Below are 21607 nucleotides of genomic sequence, written 5' to 3'. Positions count from 1 at the left end.
GGTTCAATTCCCATTGACTTCAACTTTCACTATATTTAACTTCCCACAAAAGCAAGAGCCCCCAGTTAACAGTGCTCATCCACTCTGCCATCCATGGGAGTAATGCATAAGGAAATCAAAATACAGTGAATTGTGTTTGCATTTGAGACCAAACTATACATCTTCCATACATCTGTGTGTTATACCTTGGAATGTAGCCATTTTTAAAACCTTGTGATAGTGGTTACGGTTGACAGTGGCCCAGTATTTTGGGGATCATTCCTCTTCTACTCCAGTAACCTGAAAACAATGTTCAAAAGAATCATTTCCAGTCCTGTCTCTGAGACTGACTTGCTCTGTTTTTCATGTTAATTAAATAAAGCAAATGCTTTTAGACTTGAACCAGACTGCTAAGGTTTGGCCATAGGCTTGTTACCTGACTCATTGTTGGGTTTCAGTAGTACATTTAAGGATTTTCATAAGAACCACTGAAATGGTCTTGGTTAGTATGTATGGTGAATCATAGAAATAAATCAGGTTTCAGAGTAGCAGCCGTGTTAGTCTGTATCCGCAAAAAGAAAAGGAGTAGTTGTGGCACCTGAGAGACTAACAAATTTGAGCATAAGCTTTTGTGAGCTACAGCTCACTTCATCAGATGCATCTGATGAAGTGAACTGTAGCTCACGAAAGCTTCTGCTCAAATAAATTTGTTAGTCTCTAAGGTGCCACAACTACTCCTGTTCTTTTTGAGAAATAAGTCAGTAACAGACTAGTCTCACTCTTCACTGTGTCAGGATTACTAAATACCATCCTACCTTATTTGAATATGCTTATTAATTTATCCCCCCTCTTGAAAGGCTGAAGAAGCAGACAGCCCTTACAGAATTCCAAGATGACCCAGATTCGGGTGCTCTCAGACCCCGGCAACTAAGGCAAGAGTTTCAAATTCAAGGGTCTGACGTTGAAAACACTTGTCTCAAGCCCCATGTGATTAAACCAGAGTGCTGTCAAGTTGAGTCCCTCAGGTGACTCTCCATGGTACCACAGGAGGAGAGCAGTGATCTCTCATGTGGCTAGCTCCCAAATCATTGAGGACCTTGTAAAGATGAAAACCAACAACTTAAATTTGCAGTCAGAAATGAACTGGCAGCCAGTGTAGATGTCAGAGCACAGGTGTAAAATTCTCTCTGTATGTCCTTCTTCTGCTATATACAGACAGTCTGAAGTCACCCTCTGGCCCTTCAGGTGATGATATACTTCCAGACAATAACTAGCAAAAAAGTTATTACAAGTGACTCTGTGGCAATCTCATAGCAGCCTGTGGGCATGGTGCAGGGTCAGCCTACTGCTAGGTGTTTATTTTAGTTGACATTTTCCTTTGTCAAGATTCTGTTCCCTGTTATTCGGTATGTACTGCCCTGCACATCTCCTACCTATTTAACACAGTCTTTCGATAAAAGCGGGTATTTTCCCATATCAATAAATGTTCTGGTGCGAAGCGGTGTGCTGGCCTCAGAGAGAACCATCCTTGCCATCGAGCTCGCTACTTCACTGAGTGCGAAAGGCGGCAGCTTTTTGTCTAGCAACAAAACAATAATTTTTCATGTGAGCACCGAAGTCTTGAAGTGCACAGAATCTTTTTGAATACACCTGTAAGTGGCCCTGAAGAGAAACGAACAACAGAACCAAGGAATTAGGTTTTTATTTTCTCCCTGGTTAGTTATTTCAAGAAAAAGAGGTCTAGTTTTACATAAAAAGGTATAGATTTTCCCTGACACGTTCATTCTGAAGACTACACTTGACCTTCAACTATGTCCTTTATTAGGAGGATTATACCTAAACACTCCTTCATTTTATTGCTAATAAAGGCAGATGCAATGTGTTTTCTATCTGATCCCTAGCATTAGGATTATCCCAAGAGTGGCATTTATGTTCTTGTAGCTCTTTGGTATAAATAAATATCAAAGTAGGAAGACCAATCTGTACTCTACTAGGAATAATAAACTAAAATGTGGCATCCATTTTGCTTGGGGTGTTTAAATGTGTTTTTATGATTGTAGAGGTGTACGGCTTTTCCATACAGCTGTCATGAATTCCAGGCCATTTAAAAAAAATTAATTCCAAGCATTTAAAAAGGGAGTCTGCCTTTCAAAATGATGTGTATTAAAAATAGTTTTCATTTTGGTATGACACGATTCTCCAAAGATAAATCTCACTTTCTCAAAAACTGAACAAATCTCTCTCCCTTGCTGCAAAAAACCAACCACCAAGCACAACAGAACAAAACAAAACACCTGCCCTCAAAACCTCTACAACTAATTAAACTATTCTCTTACAGGCTGGGCAGGAATAAAAGGGCATGAGAGATTATTTTGTTTAATATGTGGGAGATGCTCAGATAATATAGTGAAGGGGGGCCAGAGAAGTACCTGGATGAATGGCTGGACAGACAGGTAATATGCCTTAACATACCATAATAGAATTGAATTATTCTGATCATAAGTATATAGTAAAGATGAGAGGTAAAGGGGGGAAAATAGTGTTTGTCTTTTTTGCTTCGTTGTGGTGTACGAAGGAGACCTGAACATGTTTGTGAGAGTGCATTCATTTCTGCTTATTTCTTACATTAAGAGTCAGGCCTTGTTTACCCTATTTTACCCTGAAAAACTCAACCAAAACAGAACTAATAGGATTATGACCTCACAAGTACTGCACCAAGAAAAGTGAAAATATGAGCAGTTGAGAAATGAAAATAGTTTGTCAGACAGTTTTTAAATGCTTGGCTTTTTTTTTTTTTGGTTAACCCTTATTAAATTTAAATGTCTAAAACTGGTAGGAGAAAAAAAAATTGTTAAATCACTTCACTCTCTCAATTATAAACAGAGAAAAAGCCAATTCCAGCTCTCTTTACCTTCAAGAAAACATGCAGCAAAATCAGGAAAACCCAGATTTATATTCCTAAGGTTTAAAAAAAACAAAAAAAAAAACAAAAAATACCCACCACAGAAATATGAGGAATTAAATAATGGGGCTTCATTGTCAGTTAACTTTCTAAATTGAGGCTAGTAATACTGATGCTTATTGTCTATAACATTTGAATGGAAAGAAAATGAACTCTTGTATTTATCAGGCAGTTGTGTTGCAGTGGGTGACCTGGGGTGAGCCGACTGAGTTGATGAAAATTGGCACTGAAGTGAATACAGCTATGAAAATTTACCCCATCTGAGGATTGCTGGAAGAAATGGCTGGGGGCTATCCATGCTCTACCACTGATTCACTGCATGATCTGAAGTAAGTAACTTCTGTCTCAATGTACCCAAATAAAAATCCCTACATATTTACAGGCCCAGTTCCTCAGTATTCCTAGTATTTACAAAGGCTCCTTCCTGCAAAGAGCTGTGGATTCCAAATGAGCAGAGACACCTTTGCAGCCACACCATCTCACTGAAAAGGTCTGTCAACTCATTTGGATTTCCTGGATCAAGCAGGACCTAAGGCTTGTCTGTATTTGGGACATTACAGACAAATTTTCAGAGCTGCTGAGGGGTGAGTTCATTAGTGGGTGCTCAGCATGTTCTGAAAATCAGACTGATGGTGTCTCCAATTAGCACACAAAAATTAACAAACCGCAGATCTGTGGCCACTTTTGACAATGTTGGCCTTCCTATTTTCTGTTGCAAAGCACATGTGAAAAGGAAGATGGTCAGCTGTACTGCTATAGCTGTTAGATCTAGATTGCTCTATGACATGAGTGTTTTCATGAGAATTTGCCAGATCTCTCTATAATTAACAAATGAAAATCTAGCTAGTGTTACAATGTATGTTACATTTAATCAATTTGTTATTTGTATTCGTTATGTATAGTCTCCATTTTTAAGTCATGAAAAATTGAAAGGCAAAAATTACAAGAAGGAAGAGCATCCTGGATAACAAATGATATAAGAAGAGCATAAGCTCTATTAATTGGTCAACTGTGCTTGTCAGTATGTTTAAAGTAATTAAGGCAGACGATTAGATAAAACAATTCTGTGTCTTTGAAGTAAAGCAGAATAATATCTGGGCAATCACTGGCTTGGTATCCTGGCTAGGACTAACAAACGCATCTACACATGAACTGTGTTAATACATGCTTTAAAAAGCTTTTTAGCTACAGCTATTACTTAAAGTCAATGTAACTTTGAGTGAAATGTGTTATTTGCAGTGCCTGGTAGCCTCACCAAACTATAAATAAGTATGTCAGCATCTCTATTATAGCCCCCAATTGCCAGGGGCCCCTAACTCAGCTCTTCTACATTTGAATAGCCTCAAAGGCGGCAAACAAATCTGTAGAAAGAACGAGGCGTACTTGTGGCACCTTAGAGACTAACACATTTGAGCATAAGCTTTTGTGGGCCAAAGCCCACTTCATCAGATGCATGCAGTGGAACTCCCTCCCTCACACACACAAAATGAAAAAATGGGTGTTGCCATACCAACTCTTAACGAGACCAATCGCTTAAGGTGGGCTATTATCAGCAGGAGAAAAAAACAAACTTTTGTAGTGATAATCAGAGTTGGTATGGCAACCCCCATTTTTTCATGTTCTGTGTGGATAGAAGATAGATGGATAGATCTTCCTACTGTATTTTCCACTGCATGCATCTGATGAAGTGGGCTTTAGCCCACGAAAGCTTATGCTCAAATAAATTTGTTAGTCTAAGGTGCCACAAGTACTCCTCGTTCTTTCTGCTGACACAGACTAACACGGTTACCACTCTGAAACAAATTAGTGGCTCAGATGTCTATTTCTGTATAGAAAAAAGGGAGAACAAATTATTTAAACTGTTTTTAAACAAGGGAATATCAGAATAACAAAGTTTTAGCAATTTCATCGGCGTGTTCTTCTGAAACATAGCTAAATGTAAGTATTAATTAAAAGTAATAAAATTTGTAAGAGACTGCAAAAGAAGAAGGAAGAAAGGAGGAAAATCTGGTGCCTTTTAGTATCTTGGGAAAAAAACAACACAGTTTTGGAGCAGCCACACTCTCTTCATAACAAAAATATGTACTGAACATGTCTACCAGCTATTTTTACAAGTGTTTAAATTAATATCAGAACCTAATATTTTGCATATTTATATATATTTGCCTGGATTTCCGAGTTGCAATGTGTCAACCATTTCAAGCTGCACAAAATTAAGCCTGTGCAGATATGCATTCTCTCCACACCAATAGCTATCGATTAGTTAATCAAAGTCAGTATAACTTCATTTAGTTTCTTGGGGGCCAGGTGGTGAGGGGTTGGCCAAATTCTAAGTTAAATGGTATAATTTTAAAATGTAATGGGCGTATTTTAAGAGGCAATGAACACCCACAGCTCTCATGGACTTTTCATGGTGTTTTGGCTGGTCAGCATTTTGAAAACTCAAGTCCTAAAATGTTAGGAGTAAGGGATTGTTGCTCAAACTAGCCAGTGCATGACTTTTGGTCAGTCACTTAGGGTGTGAATGGCCTAAATTTTCAAGAGTCACTAGTGATTTAGATGCCTCCATTTTTGATGCCCAACTTGAGTTACCCAAAGAACCTGATTTTCATGAGCTGGGTTCTCTGCACTTTCATGAAATCATCTGTAAGGTGTCTCAGGTTGGACACCCTAAATCTGAGGCACCCAAAATTGTTGCTTTTGAAAATGTAGACCACTGAATTCAATGGGCTTTAGATCAGATCCTTAGCCTCTTTGTGCTTTAGTTTACCCAAATAGTGGAATGATTATAATATGTAGACACTTCAGAGGTCTATTGTGAAATTTAGTGTTTGAAAAGGTGCTTTGGGATCCTCAGATTAAACATGATATATAAATGCAATTATTTTCCCACTTTTTATAAGCAAGATCACAAAATTAAACTGTAATGTACAGACAATTGTACAACAGGCAGGAAACCATACCATACAAAAATCCATTGCCATCTAGAATTTCATGGTTCACTCCACAGCAGCAGTGGGGTTAGAACCCAGGTAAGTCATTGGAAGACTGAAAATATTCTCATAAAGGGAAAGTATCCACGCCTACTGCAGAAATTCTCAAAGCAGGAGCCATTCATATCACCAGACCATGGCCACATAGAATGCTGCTGACTAAGGGGTTGCTAGAATGGGTCACGGAGCAGCCTGCAAAACCACAGGGAAGCTTGGTTGAAGCATAGGATGTGCTTGAATAGGTGTCTGCTCAGCAGATTGCTGTGAGCCTGCAATGGGCTGTCCTTCAGCTGATTTGGTGCTACGAGCCTCCACACTGAGGAGCAGAGGCAGGAAGCAAAGCTAGAAGAATGGGAAACATTCTGAGGACTCCTCTCCTCCATGGAGCAACAGGTTCACCATGATAGTCCTGAGGGAGTGGCACCAGAGCTGGAAGACTTACACATGCACAGAGGCCTGAGGGCAAATGACAACCCACTTCCTGTCCACATATTGGGTGGTATAATGGCCTCTTCCTTCTAAAAATGGGGATTAAAAAACAGATCCATTGGCTGTGGGCTCTGATACTGGCCAGACCTCTGGAAAATGGGACAAGAGGAAGGATAGAGAAGCTCCCCGAGACACAAAAATGGAGAAAACACCACAGAAAGACAGCCAGTCCCCTTTCTTTTGCTCATCAAGCTCAATATAACTTTGGAGACGACATTGTTCACAGCAGCCCCTGTTTAAGGGTACAGGGTAAATCCATTGACCATATCCCCTCTTAGGAAATATCAGAAAGATAACAGCCCTCACTGTGGTGCACAAATCAGTGTTGACATTTTGGAAGAGGTCAGTATTTCTAAAAACTGCTTGAATTTTTTTAATGTATAAAATTCTTAATAAATTATAATCCCTCTAGTTATCCTTTAGGAAAAGCAGTGGTTGAGTGTTCTCACTCACCAGTGTCACATATGGAATCTTAGCCTCTGTCTCTGCTGGAGATGGTGGTTGTAGGGTTGAAACTGAGCAAAGATATTGTTCCTAGAGAAGGGCAACAAAGGTGTGATAAGATTATGATGCTCAACAGATGGCTCAGGCACTGGTGCTATAAGGAGAGCTTTGGGATGTATGGCCACTGGGAAGCATTCATGGACAGAGGACTGTTCTCTTGGGATGGACTTCACCTGAGTAAGGAGGGAAATAGACTTCTAGGATGGAGGATGGCACAACAGATCAAGAAAAGGAGTACTTGTGGCACCTTAGAGACTAACCCATTTGAGCATAAGCTTTCGTGAGCTACAGCTCACTTCATCGGATGAAGTGAGCTGTAGCTCACGAAAGCTTATGCTCAAATAAATTGGTTAGTTTCTAAGGTGCCACAAGTACTCCTTTTCTTTTTGCAAATACAGACTAACACGGCTGTTACTCTGAAACAACAAATCAAGAGAGCTTTAAACTAGGAATCTGAGGGAGATGGTTGGGAGTTGTTCAGGTAATCTCCACGCCGGATTTTAACATTGAGAGGGAAGAAAACAAAAGAAAGAAAAGATACAGCCATGGGTAGGAGAATGGACATAAGGAGGAAGGGTAGTGTACATACCAGTCTAATAGGTGATACTGGCAGTAGGATGTCTGTGCCTAATTGGGTAAAGAATGTGAGCGAGGCCAAACAGCAAAAATTAAGATGTTTGTACACCAATGTGAGGAGCCTAGATAACAAAATGGAGGAACTAGAGTTACTGGTGCAGGAAGTGAAACCAGATATTACAGGGATAACTGAAACATGGTAGAATAGTAGTCATGACTGGACTACAGATATTGAAGGATATGTGCTGCTTAGGAAAGACAGAAATAAAGGCAAAGGTGGTAGAGTAGCATTGTCTATCAATGATGAGGTAGAGAGTGTAAAGAAATAAGTGATGGAATAGATAAGTGTCTGCTGCAAAAATCACATTGGGGAAGAAAGCTACTAGAGCCTCTCCGGAATAGTGCTTAGGGTGTTCTATGGACTGCCAGGACCCGATCTGGATATAGATAGAGACCTCTTTAATGTTTTTAATGAGGTAAATACAACTGGGAATTGTGTGATCATAGGAGACTTTAACTTCCCAGATATAGACTGGAGGACAAGTGCTAGTAATAATAATAGGGCTCAGATTTTCCTGGATGCGATAGCTGATGGATTCCTTCACCAAGTAGTTGCTGAACCGACAAGAGGTGATGTAATTTTAGATTTGGTTTTGGTGAGTGGTGAGGACCTCATAGAAGAAATGTTGTAGGGGACAACCTTGGTTCAAGTGATCATGAGCTAATTCAGTTCAAACTAAACAGAAGGATAAACAAAAATAGATCTGTGACTAGGATTTTTGATTTCAAAAGGGCTAACTTTAAAAAATGAAGGAAATTAGTTAGGAAAGTGGATTGGACTGAAGAACTTGTGGATCTAAAGGCAGAGGAGGCCTGAAATTACTTCCAGTCAAAGTTGCAGAAACTATCAGAAGCCTGCATCCCAAGAAAGGGGGAAAAAAATCAGAGGCAGGAGTTGTAGACCAAGCTGGATGAGCAAGCATCTCAGAGAGGTGATTAAGAAAAAGCAGAAAGCCTACAAGGAGTGGAAGATGGGAGGGATTAGCAAGGAAAGCTACCTTATTGAGATCAGAACATGTAGGGATAAAGTGAGAAATGCCAAAAGCCATGTAAAGTTGGACCTTGCAAAGGGAATTAAAAACCAATAGTAAAAGGTTCTAGAGACATATAAATAAGAAGAAAACAAAGAGAAAAAGAAGAGGGACCGCTAAACACTGAGGATGGAGTGGAGCTTAAAGATAATCTAGACATGGCCCAATATCTAAAATACTTTGCCTCAGTTGTTAATGAGGGGAGGTAGATATTACCACATCCAAGGTAGAAGCCAAACTTGAATAGTTTAATGGGACTAAATTGGGGGGCCCAGATAATCTTCATCCAAGAATATTAAAGGAACTGGCACATGAAATTGCAAGCCCATTAGCAAAAATTTTTAATGAATCTGTAAACTCAGGGGTTGTACCATATGACTGGAGAATTGCTAACATAGTTCCTATTTTTAAGAAAGGAAAAAAATGTGACCCAGGTAACTACAGGCCTGTTAGTTTGACATCTGTAGTATGCAAGGTCTTGGAAAAAAATTTGAAGGAGAAAGTAGTTAAGGACATTGAGGTCAATGGTAACTGGGACAAAATACAACATGGCTTTACCAAAGGTAGGTAGTCTCAAACCAATCCGATCTCCTTCTTTGAGAGGGTAATAGATTTTTTAGACAAAAGGAAATGCAGTGGATCTAATTTACCTCTATTTCAGTAAGGCATTTGAAACGGTTCCACATGTGGAATCATAAGCTAAATTGGAAAAGACGGGGATCAATATGAAAATTGAAAGGCGGATAAGGAACTGGTTAAAGTGGAGACTTCAACGAGTCACACTGAAAAGGTGAACTGTTAGGCTGGAAGGAGGTTACTAATGGAGTTCCTCAAGGATCAGTTTTGGGACCAATCTTTTTATTACTTACCTTGGCACAAAAAGCAGGAATGTGCTAATAAAGTTTGCAGATGACACAAAGCTGGGAGGTATTGCCAATACAGAGAAGGACCGGGATATCATATAGAAAGATCTGGATGACCTTGTAAACTGGAGTAAGAGGATGAAATTTAATAGTGAAAAGTGCAAGGTCATGCATTTAGGGATTAACAACAAGAATTTCTTATAAACTGGGGACACATCACTTGCGAGTAACAGAGGAGGAGAAGGACGCCAGAGTATTGGTTGATCACAGGATGACTATGAGCCGCCAATGTGATATGGCCATGAAAAAAGCTAATGCAGTCTTGGGATGTATCAGGAGAGGTATTTCCAGTAGAGCTAAGGAGGTGTTAGTACCATTATACAAGGCACTGGTGAGACCTCATCTGGAATATTGTGTGCCGTTCTGGTCTCCCATGTTTAAGAAAGATGAATTCAAACTGGAACAGGTACAGAGAAGGGCTACTAGAATGATCCAAGGAATGGAAAACCTGTCTTATGAAAGGAGACTTAAAGAGCTTGGCCTGTTTAGCCTAACCAAAAGAAGGCTGAGAGGAGATATGATTGCTCTCTATAAATATATCAGAGGAATAAATACAATGGAGGAAGAAGAATTATTTAAGCTCAGTACTAGTGTGGACACAAGAACAAATGGATATAAACTGGCCATCAGGAAGTTTAGACTTGAAATTAGACGAAGGTTTCTAACCATCACAGGAGTGAAGTTCTGGAACAGCTTTCCAAGGGAAGCAGTGGGGGCAAAAGACATATCTGGCTTCAGGACTAAGCTTGATAAGTTTATGGAGGGGTGGTATGATGGGATAGCCTAATTCTAGCAATTAATTGATCTTCAACTATTAGCGGTAGATATGCCCAATGGCCTTTGATGGGATGTTAGATGGGGTCGGATCTGAATTACTACAGAGAATTCTTTCCAGGGTGTCTGGCTGGTGAGTCTCACCCATGCTCAGGGTTTAGCTGATCACCATGTTTGGGGTCAGGAAGGCATTTTCCTCCACGGCAGATTGGCAGAGGCCCTGGGGGTTTTTCGCCTTCCTCTGCAGCATGGGGCACTGGTCACTTGCTGGAGGATTCTCTGCACCTTGAAGTCTTTAAACCACGATTTGAGGACTTCAATAGCTCAGACATAGGTTAGGGGTTTGTTACAGGAGTGGGTGGGTGAGATTGTGGCCTGCGGTGTGCAGGAGGTCAGACTGGACTATCTTAATGGTCCCTTCTGACCTAAAAGTCTATGATTCTGTAACTATAGAAAAATCCATGGCTGAGAATCACTAACTTGAAGGAGAGAACCATGGTGATAAGGAAAAACAGACAAAGGTCTGGAAGGAGGGGCTGACCTGTCTGATATGACATCTGGGAAATATGGTTTGGCCATAAAGACAGCTGAGCATTAGTAATTATAGTGAGTTTCCTCTGCCTCGGCCCCTTAAGATTAGGAAGAGATTTGCTGATGTCCAGGCCTCAAAGGAAGCTGTTCCTTTTGTGAAGGTCTCTTATAAAGAGTCAGAATGAGGCAGAAATGTGTTTAGGAGATACTCAAAAAGAAGAATGAAAAAGCTACAAAAGGCATAATGGATTTACAATCCCTACGTTGCCTGGATATTAAATGTAACTATCAAAATCAAGTGCAAATTACACCAGCTGTTTAAAGTCTCCCTCCTCCTGAAGGAAAGAAAAATTGCTAAAATAGTATATTAAAAAATGCAGTGAATAAAAGCAGTAGTAGCAGCAGAGTGATTGTCTGGCAAACACAATCCAGTAAAGCCCATGCACTTTTTCAAGTAGGGTTTGATATATGAATTTGACAGCAAAAGCTATTCAACAAGGCATCATGAAGTTTTCATTACCTACACTTTGGACATTTATCACATAAGTACCCTGCCATCTATATATAGAGATCTTATTTTCTGTCAACAATGGGGAAAGGATGTGAAGATTCTTGACTTGTTGAACTCGTTCTGCAAAATACTTGTTTATGTTTCAGTTTGCCGGAGAGTATTTTTTAAAAGAGAAGTAGCAGAAACATTCTTTGGGACAAGAATTTGACTTATTTTTCAGTCTCCTCTAATACAAAGGCTTGGGATTTTGTGTGAGGCCAGAGACCATGAGCTTTTTGAAGAGGAGATTGCCCATGCATTTTGGTATTAGGGTATCTTCTCTCAGGGCCCACTAAGATGGAGAGAACAAATATGAGCATGCCCATGGGAATGACATTGTTTTATTTGTGCAAACAAGACAAACATATTATTCATGATCATAAACCTAATAAAGGAGGGGGATGATGGCACAGAGCAACATTTTTCTCTCCTGCAAGAACAGGAGAGAAGAATTTTGGCAATAGTTGGGTATTAAAGCACATGTAATCAATCAATTCTCCTAGGCAGTCACAGCGTTATGAAACATTAGTCTTCCTGGGTCAAACAAATGTATATTACAAAACAAGGACCCCAGTCCTGCAACTTGTACATACTGCTGCCCTTATGTGGAACCCCACTGAAGTCAAGGCACAGCATTAACAAGTTGTGTGTAAGAAGTTGCAGGATTGGTGACTAAGAGTATAACCGAGCATGTTTTATATGAGGATCTATAATAAAAAAAATTATCTATAATTAAATACTGTGTGATGAGTTATCTTTAACTTTAGGACTGTGCATGTGTACTACTAAATAGGCAGCCACATTGTAGGACTTGTGCTCATTTGGAAGAATATTAATATACAGGATATTCCAAGGACTTGCACATACTCAGCTTCTATTGTCTCATGGTTGATTGGGAGTAATTATGTGGTCTCTCAGGAAGTATCAGTGGTCAGCCATAAAGTTCAATTATTTTGACATGGGAGATCAATAACAGGAGTCTAAAGCAATTAAGACCCAGGATTCAAAAGTTGCTTGGCTAAAAATGACCATTTGATTAATCAGTCCTAGACTTCAACTATAATACGACCTCAAAGATCAATAACTGGTGCAATTCTTCACATCAAAGCACTATTTAATCAATTGGTTGTGCCACTAACCTAAGCTATGTTACTCTCTTTGTGTCTAGAGCACACATAATGCAATATGCCACAGTATGAAAGTGCTCAAATTGGTAGATTAAGATCCACTACCTACTGTATGGCATACTTTACTTTCTAGCAGTGTCTGAAGAATATTGTTAAATCTGTCATTATTAATTTCTGTAATAGAGTGCAGATACCACCACACATTGACTTCTGTTTTAGTTCAACAGAAGACAGAGTCCCTCAAAGTAAATATTAATCAAGATCAATAAATCTTGTCACTGATCTCAACAGAAGCCAATATCTGAGATCTGACACTCCACCCCAGCCCTGGCCTTCCCTATTACCTTTGCCGCCGCCACCGCCGCCCCCCACTCCCCCCCCCCCCCCACACACACACACACGGGGATTTTTCCTTTCTCCTTTCCCATATTAGATGTAGTCATCTACCTCTGACACCAGACAGGCTGATTTTTCTTCCTACCTATCCCATCTGGACATAGTGACTCTTTACTCTGTCCCCGGGACCCTGCTAGGATGGTCTTCCTCACTCGCCTCTGACTAGCCAGCATCATACCACTTTTTATAACTCACTCTTCAGTGTAGGGGTGGTGATGCACCCCCTGCTTCTGCCCCTCTGCCTGACAGGCTCACACAGACCACACTCCCCTCTCTCCCAGTGAAGGCAACATGTTCTGTATGATTGTCATGTGACTGAATCACTGACATGATTATTATCCAGTTATGCCAACTGGTTATCCACTCCTTGCTATCATGAAACAAACATTGATGTTACCGGGGCGTCTTAGTAATGGGAAGGTATCCAACATGCATGGGACCTTTCCTCTTTCTGGCTCCTCTTGATTTTCTTTGCTGTAGCAAGCAGCTAATGGGCAGCAAGTAGCCATGAGGTTCTCCGGATATTTTTCTCTTTGGGTACAATATGATCTGATGTAGGTGATATTTGACATAGTTGTGGATGGGGGTGGCTTCTGGCACACCTCTCATTCTTCATTTCACTGTGGTGGTGTAAAAGCAAACCCACAGCCAGGAACAATCAGCACACCTTTACTGCTCCTCTGCTTTCTAGTTTGATTGACTACCTCTGCTGCATCTGGCCAAATGCTGGACCTCCTTTGAATGGGCCCAGATCTCAAGGAGGTATTGTTCATTATCCACTAGGGACTTCTGACATTGCATTGCTGTTATTGTATCCCAAGACTGTGGGGAAAAGTTCTCTGATACGAGATTTGCTGTAATAGCAAGAAAGTAGAAGAATATTTAAAAAGCCAGATGTTCAGGGCCACATGTAATTGTTGCACCAAATTTGGGAGTGCAATTAGTGACCTACTGCATAGAAGGCTAACTATGTCTAACAATTTGACTAAACAAGCCATATGACTGTGCTAATCATATATATTACTTGTTTTCAGATAGTTAAAATAGGTAAAAAAAAATGAATCTAGAAAGGACTTGTTTAATTAATTGAGGAAAGAGCTTCAAATGTTTTCCTTAAGGATAAAAACGTATGTCAATATTTTCCACTTTTTTCAATCAAAATTAAAAACTGATTTGTTTTCAATCAACACTGTGAAATTTGAAAAAATTTGAACAGCTCTGCTCAGCACAAAAAATGAGAAGCATGATAGTCCTATGGTATCTGAAGAGCTTTTTCACAGGGCATCCTTTAAATCAGTAAAGTCTTTTGGAGGGTTGACTGTCAACCATTAGAGAGCTCTTTAAACACAATCCTATAGAGGGCAAGACCTTCAAGAAAACTTTGAATGAGAAATGTGTGAAAAGCATCAATTATAAGGAGGAAAAGAAAAGAAAACAAACATTTGCAATGGGACATCCTCCTCGGGGAAGCTGTTTTAGAGTATAGTATCTAATAACCACTGTTCTGTGCCATCAGCAAATAGATGTACAAATGGATATACAGATCCTGCATTTAATTGTTCAGGTGCACCACACTGCAGGGATGTGCCTGATTTGAGTGTCTCAGTGCTGGCTTTAAGACACCTTTGTTTGAAAATGGGGTGCCCTGATGTCATTTTCAGACTGCCTCCATAAGGCCGTGCTTGTGCCTGCAAATGGCATTACAGCAGCAGCTATTCATCCTTCTCAGGAATTGCAGGAAGTACCTCTTTTAAGAAGGCCTTTTGGGGAATGTATTTGGGGGAAAAAAGAAGGCTCATTACAGGTAACATAAGCTAGAGGACCAACTCGCTGGCTGATATAGCAAGTAAAGTCCCCAACAGTGGTGGAATTTCAGTCCCTTTCTTCAAGGATTCTTCAAAACCAAAACAATTCGACATAAATCGAACAGATAAAACAAGTCATACTGCCTGGCTACTTTGCAGGTCTTTTTCCTGAGTCAGACTCCTGCATGTTCCCAACGGGGGTGTCTCCCCTACCTGAGTTCCTTGCTGGTCTTTTATCTGAAGACCAAGTGACCTGCAGGCTATCTTGCCCTTTTACATCATGATGCTGGTTTAGCATTGGCGGTAGCTGTGCCGATTCTAAGTTATCTGCTACAGTTGTCTGTATTTCAGAATGTTTTGGTTTGGCAGCTAGTCTGTAAGCATCTGCGCTGGGATTAATTTCTCTCAAGTTCAGGTGTAGGGAACCTTGTGTATGTTGTCAGTGCCTTTATGATGTAATGGTTATGAGTATCAAAAAAATAAATTCATCACTTAGGAGATAGCTAATTAGTCATAGGTGGAGTTAAGCCCAACTCCCTGAAAGGGCCATCCCACCTTGTGATAGGTAGGCCATGATGTAGGTCACACCAACCCCTCTGCCCCCCCCCCCAAAAACCACCCCCCACCAGCTCTGGCCATAGGTATCTGACCATCTTGTGTGTGGATAGAAAAGAATTTATCACTCCAATTCATTTTTGTGATAATAAAAGGACTTCAAATCCTCTCAGAAGGAAATTGCAACAATATAAAGAAATTCAACAATTTATATGTATAAGATATTCAGCTGCAAATGGTCTAAAGAAAAGAGCGATTTCAAAGGGAAGATTCTTCCCCAGTGCCATAAACATTCTTCAAGAAAGTCAGCTGCTGAGTGATGTGCAGTTATTTAATGAGTTAGTCTCTCTAAGCTATTTGAACTCTCAGAAGGGCTCCCACCCTGTTAGCTATGTGATATCTTTGAAATGAGCCTTTCAAATGATTATAAGAATATATTAAAAAACAGCTAATTTAAACTGAACTTTACCAGAATTCCCATCTGGATTAGGTTGTGAGTAATGAGAAGAGGGGCAGGGGGTTTGTTATTGTTGAGCTCTTCTGTAATTACTGCAGTCAAGTCTGAGATAGCCACTGGGCTACATAAAGTATTCCTGGTATCAGTGGAGCTACATGAAGGACGATTTGGATCTCTATTTCACAAGCTTGGTCTTACTGTTCTTTCCACACAGCAATTCAAAGATAGTTATTGGCTGCAGTGATTTACATCTGATCTAGCTGAACATTAGCTCACTCCCATATTTCCTTAACAGATAATGAAGGGCCAATAAACTGTGGCAAAAGTTTTCGCTGAATATCTAGTCACAGTCTAAAGCAAATTTCCATTTGATCATGTTCTCAACCTTTCTGACAAACATTCAAATGTACTAGTCTTGTGAAAAGCAAATATTGAGCCCAAATGCTTAAATGTTAATTGAAAGCAAATTTTAAATGATAATGCAGATTGTAATCGTTGCAATTCACAATCTAGGCACCCTACTTTGTTGGTTAGTTTTGTGAGTCATTCACTCAAGGAACAAAAAAATACCAGCATGTGGCATCTCCATTTCTGTCTCCTTTCCTGTTCACCCCACCACACCCTCCTCTGCACAAGTGGTGCCATCCATAATGCCCATTAACAGCCATCTCCTGCTTCCACCTACATTCTTCTGTGCATTCCCCAGCTCATGATATGCCCTCCCCAAACAAGTTCACCTGGCCACTTCTCTTTATTAAAATTCCTCCTGGACATTAACTCCTGCCATATCTCCCACAAGTGAAAGAAAATTAAACTAATTTTAACATACCCATGCCTGGCTGAATAATCACATGATTCAATCATTGTCATCTTTGCCTTTCCTCTCACCTTTCCACCTTGTTGGCTTATGACTCTCACTTGTGGCCAGGGTGTGATCTTGCAAGGACACAATCACCTTGAACAGCATGGCTCCACAACACCTGCCTACTCCGTGCTGTTACTTAAAAGCCACAACCTGGCTTATGTATTTTCTTATGCATAAACGTACAACAATGGCCATATTTACAAGAGCACACTAGACAAAGTCCACATAGAAAAAACTTCACCTGGTATGAATGAACACTGAACAACACTGTAGGAGAGAAACACCTGACATTTTCACTGTTGTCCCATCAGAACAGCCTTTATGCTATGGTGATGGACCTGGTATAAAACAGATTATAGAAATTATATAAACCCCTCATTGTAGATAATGCTTTTAATGGATAGTATTCCAGGGACAAAAGTGCTCTAAATTTATCACCGCTTCTAAAATACATTGCCTCTCATCCACCTTTGGACCTTTTCTAACCTGCTTTGTCTTAATATTCAATTAAGATCAAAACTGACAATCTCACTCAGATTCTGCTGGTAAATCCGCTACTGAGTTATTTTTTAGAAAATATACAGTATATTACTAGCACATTAGAAAGTAACTACAACTAATCAGCAATTGGATCCCAAAATGTACTCTGTTTATCATCATCATCATCAGTTTTAGTCATGTTTGTTCAGCCACTCTTTGAGCTGGTCAGTGGACAAGAGATCATATCTGTGAACATTTTCACAAAAATGTCATCCACACTGAAATTTTGATTGGAAAAAAAGAAGATTTTCATCTATATTAGGAAACATTCAGAAATTTTCACCAGCTCTACCTAGCCTCTAGTTCCCCAAATTCATTCACAACCAATCTTCCAGTTATTAGTCAAAATTAGCAGTAAGGTTCGTCTGTTAACTAGACACTGGTTGCATAAAAGTAGCCCATTAGTAGCTTCTGAGGACAAACCTGGCTGGACTGAAATACTTTGGGACAGGATCTGCCTCTTTGCGCCACAATCGTACAGCACCTCGCACAATGGGGTCCTGGTCCGTGACTGCAGCTTTTACCTGCTATTGCAATACAAATAATAAGTTATTATTTTTCCCTTCCCCTTTTTCTAACCTTGTATTAGGAGGCAATCTGCATTTCCAGAAACAGCCTGACCTATCACAGGTGTCAGCAAAGCAGTGAGAAGCAGTATTTGAACAGTAAATTGACACCTTTTGGATTTACAGTTTCCATGCACTGTGAGTCTAAGGAAGTCACTTACATTGTTTTCTGACAAACCATTTGCTGGGGTGACTCATCTTCATTGCACTTTTATCTCCAAGCCACAAGGCTAAAAATGACTATTCCATACTGCAACTTCCTTGAAAAGGCTCCAATACTGCCCCTTAGACAGCTCTTTATTTTCACTATTTAAACTATACACATGACAAATAATACAGAGTAATTGTTTTAAATTCCAATGCTTTGCCATGATAGTACAGTGGATAAATTATATTTTCCTCTAATAAAATTGGCTGTTTTCTGAACTCAGATCAGAATGGATGTTTTTGATCATATTACGCTAAATGCTATTTTAAAATGTCTGATTTATTAAAATTTATTGTAAACTGACTTCAGAGGAGGGTTATTGTTTTATAATTTGAAATACATCTGAGGGTCACCTTGTCCTAAAACCAGTGACCAAGATTTAGCAATGGTATCTCACAGTGGTGGTGTAATTTACTCGGTGGGTGAAAGCAGAGGGGAAGGGGTGTTACAACTGGTTATCACCCAAAAAAACACCACACACCCCAAACCAATCCAACAGAATAGGGATGTTATTTAAACTGGAACAAATGCAACTGGATTCCACGTATCTACAACAATATATGAAGAATATATATAATAAGATTTGAACACATACATACACAATGACTATAAGTTACCACTAAGTGTATTTCACTAAATATTATCCTCTAAATAAAAAAAAATCTGTATCTCTGTATGTATTATCTTACAGGTTATGATTATTAATTTTTAGTTCAAGGTTTCCCCTTTTCCCAGCTCTCTGACTGGGATCTGTCTAGCATGCAAGTCAGTCTTTGAGCCTCAAGCACCCCTCATAACTTCCTGTAGAGATGGGCTTGTTTGCGGGTGTGCACATTAGACCAGACCCATGGGATCTTTAGTTCTCCTGTTCTGGGTTCTCAGGAGAACAACATGTATCAATGACAGGAGAGGATTGAATCCAATGCTCATGAACATAGAGGTACCTGCCTGCCTCTGTCCCTCAACTGTTGTCCTCTTCTCCTCCAGCTGTCACTTCCCCTTCATCTGAGAGGAGGGGCCACCTCCTCTCCATCACACAAGGACAGTGCAGTCACCTCGAACAGACCCTAAATCATATATCCCCATACAGGGGTGAGTTTCTTTACCATATTTACATTTAGAAGAGGACCAGATCCTCAGATGGTGTAAATTGACACGGTGCCATTGACTTCAGTGAAGCAATACCAATTTACAGCACCTAAAGATCTGGGCCAATAATTTTTAAATATGTATTCTGAATTCAAATTTTATAGACATATTAATTTCCATAGAACTCCTCACATCAACAAAGGATTTGACCCCATATTATTAAATAAAAGGTACTAATATGAGAACTTGGAAAGTAACTTCCAGCAATAATTATGGTGTCTGGCCCCTATACTTTCTCTTCCATTGTCATAAAAATTGCAAGAAATCTGGAGACCTAACATCTGATTATTCTACCAAAGCGGTCAGAAAATGACCACCATTTTTAATTGCTAACATTTACTGGATAGTTTAAACAGCAGTGAAATGGAAGGTTCTTAAATTTTATACTGCTTTAAACAATAACTGTTTGTAATGTGTTTGAGAGGTTGGGAAAGATTATTAAAGTTCACTTCCATACTGCAGCTGCAGGAGTCCGAATAGGAGAGTGAAGAAACTCACATTGAAAAGGTCAGGAATGACATTCATCTACTCCAGCTGTCAAATCAAGGGAATGTTAACAAAACTAGTCCCTAGTATAGTAGCTAATTTTCTGCATGTATTTTGGTCTGATCCTATGTGTGTGTCCTAGATTAATGACTAAACCAGAGGAAGGACCACAGCTCTACAGTACACCATTTTCTGAGCCTGCCCTTTGTGAGCTGATGAATTCAAGTCCCGTAAACTAGCTAGCTTAATTGACAATGTAGCTAAAATATTCCACAGGAAGCTAAACATATGAATGGGTATTCAACAATCCTGAAAATTAGGGGCTTAAAAATTGCCCTCTATTTAAAATTCATGAGAGAGAGAGAGCGAGAGCACGCGCGAGCATGAGCGCACGCGCATTTTTAAGTGATGGCATCAAAGCATCACATTTTGTAACACAATAGAAAAATCTTTACCTTAGACAAATCCTTTGGAGATGGCCTGGTTCCAATACCACAGAGTCAAGGATCCACACTTCAACTTCAACAGCCAATCCAACATTCAAGCAAGATAGTACAGATGTAACAACTCTAAATACAGCTCATCTGTCAATGAGGACTGAATCTGGGACTTTCATCACCAAAAGCACAGGCCTCCAGCACTTGAGCTGAAAGAATAGCCTCCTATCTTCTAGGTACCCTAGCCAGTGTGCTAGAGAGAGGACCATCTTCTGGAGAAATACAGCAGACGCAGGAACCACTTTTGACCCACAGCACATCTATTTTCGTGGGAAGACTAATGCTCAGTCTTTTTAGACAATCTGATTGTAACTGTTGTTGGCCCTTTTATAATTCCACTGGTGTAGGTTTTAAAGGTGTTCTGTATTTTAAAGGTGTTCTAGAAGGGCTGAACATATAATGCAAATTATCATAGGTATCAAGGAATCAATGCTCAAAAGAGACATTTTGTTCATTTATTGCCCCATATCATACATCATATTCTGATTTGTTTTTTGTTATGTGAAAAGATGCATCAGTAACAAACTGAGATTATCTATGACAACATATTAAACCAGGATGTAGCTTTCTGGAGAATGTAGGCATCGTATAATATAGGTTTCAGAGTAGCAGCCGTGTTAGCCTGTATTTGCAAAAAGAAAAGGAGTACTTGTGGCACCTTAGAGACTAACCAATTTATTTGAGCATAAGCTTTCGTGAGCTACAGCTCACTGCATTGGATGCAAGTACTCCTTTTCTTTTTGCGTATAATATAGATTACTTTATTCTTTGACTTTTTAGTAGAGAAATATTACAAAGCCAGAAACAATACTGAAAATTCATGAATTAAACACATGTACAATTGCAAGTCTTTAAAAAGCTGGAAGTGACCTTAAGAACAGACATACCAAAGATTAGGAAAACTTCTAAAGAGGTGGTTTATCACAAATCAATGACTCAGACAAATTATACTCCTCCCAGAAACAAATACAAAGAAGGCTTTTCAGAATTACTCCACTCTAGAAGTAAATCACAAAGCAAAACTACCAGAAAAAAAAAAAGCATAAATGGACACATATGTACACATGTGCCCACTCACCCACAGCCAAGAACGAAGGAAATTAGAGAAAGGAAAATATATATGCCCACCAATACCTGGGTCCAACTGAGGAATGTAAGAGCCATATTTTTACCCACCTGCTATGCCCAGATATTGGAAGATACACAGTTAATGAAGAAATGTATGTCCTTGCTTTTGTCAGTACGTTTTTAACATTGCATGATTTTTCTTTCCGCAAACTCACAAATATCTTGTGCTGTGAATGGGTTGGTTGTTTCGGAGTTGATTAATTTCAACAGAATTCTATGAGAAATGAGCTCTATATTAATAACAAGCGGATCCAATTACAATGTAAATCTATAGAAAACAGATATATTAGCAACCAAGAAGTCTTCTTGTCATATACTTTTCTGGGAAAACCAATATCAGCCTCAAACTCTTAAAGTCCATCTGGATCTGAGCCAATTGATAGAATCAGAAATAATGCCAAAACTACCTATACAATTGCCTGTGGAGATATCACTGTACAGAATCCAAAGAAAGTC

At 39.5% G+C, this 21607-nt stretch overlaps 1 long non-coding RNA gene across 5 annotated transcripts in view; it reads left to right on the top strand.

The window, feature by feature from the left end:
• Window positions 1-21607, top strand: part of LOC125620544 (uncharacterized) — a 58861-nt gene that overhangs the window by 14832 nt on the left and 22422 nt on the right. For 4 of the 5 annotated variants that reach the window (XR_007352268.2, XR_007352263.2, XR_007352264.2 and 1 more), the window contains one exon: window positions 3110-3270. This is a non-coding gene — a long non-coding RNA (uncharacterized LOC125620544). Of the gene's footprint in view, window positions 1-3109; window positions 3271-17706; window positions 18575-21607 lie in introns of those variants that run through there. The other variant, XR_007352265.2, reaches the window with a different exon arrangement.

The sequence above is a fragment of the Caretta caretta genome, chromosome 12 (assembly GCF_965140235.1).
Source record: "Caretta caretta isolate rCarCar2 chromosome 12, rCarCar1.hap1, whole genome shotgun sequence".
Lineage (NCBI taxonomy): Eukaryota > Metazoa > Chordata > Testudines > Cheloniidae > Caretta > Caretta caretta.
Note: the sequence above shows the minus strand (reverse complement) of the source record. Positions and strands in the feature narration are given on the sequence as shown.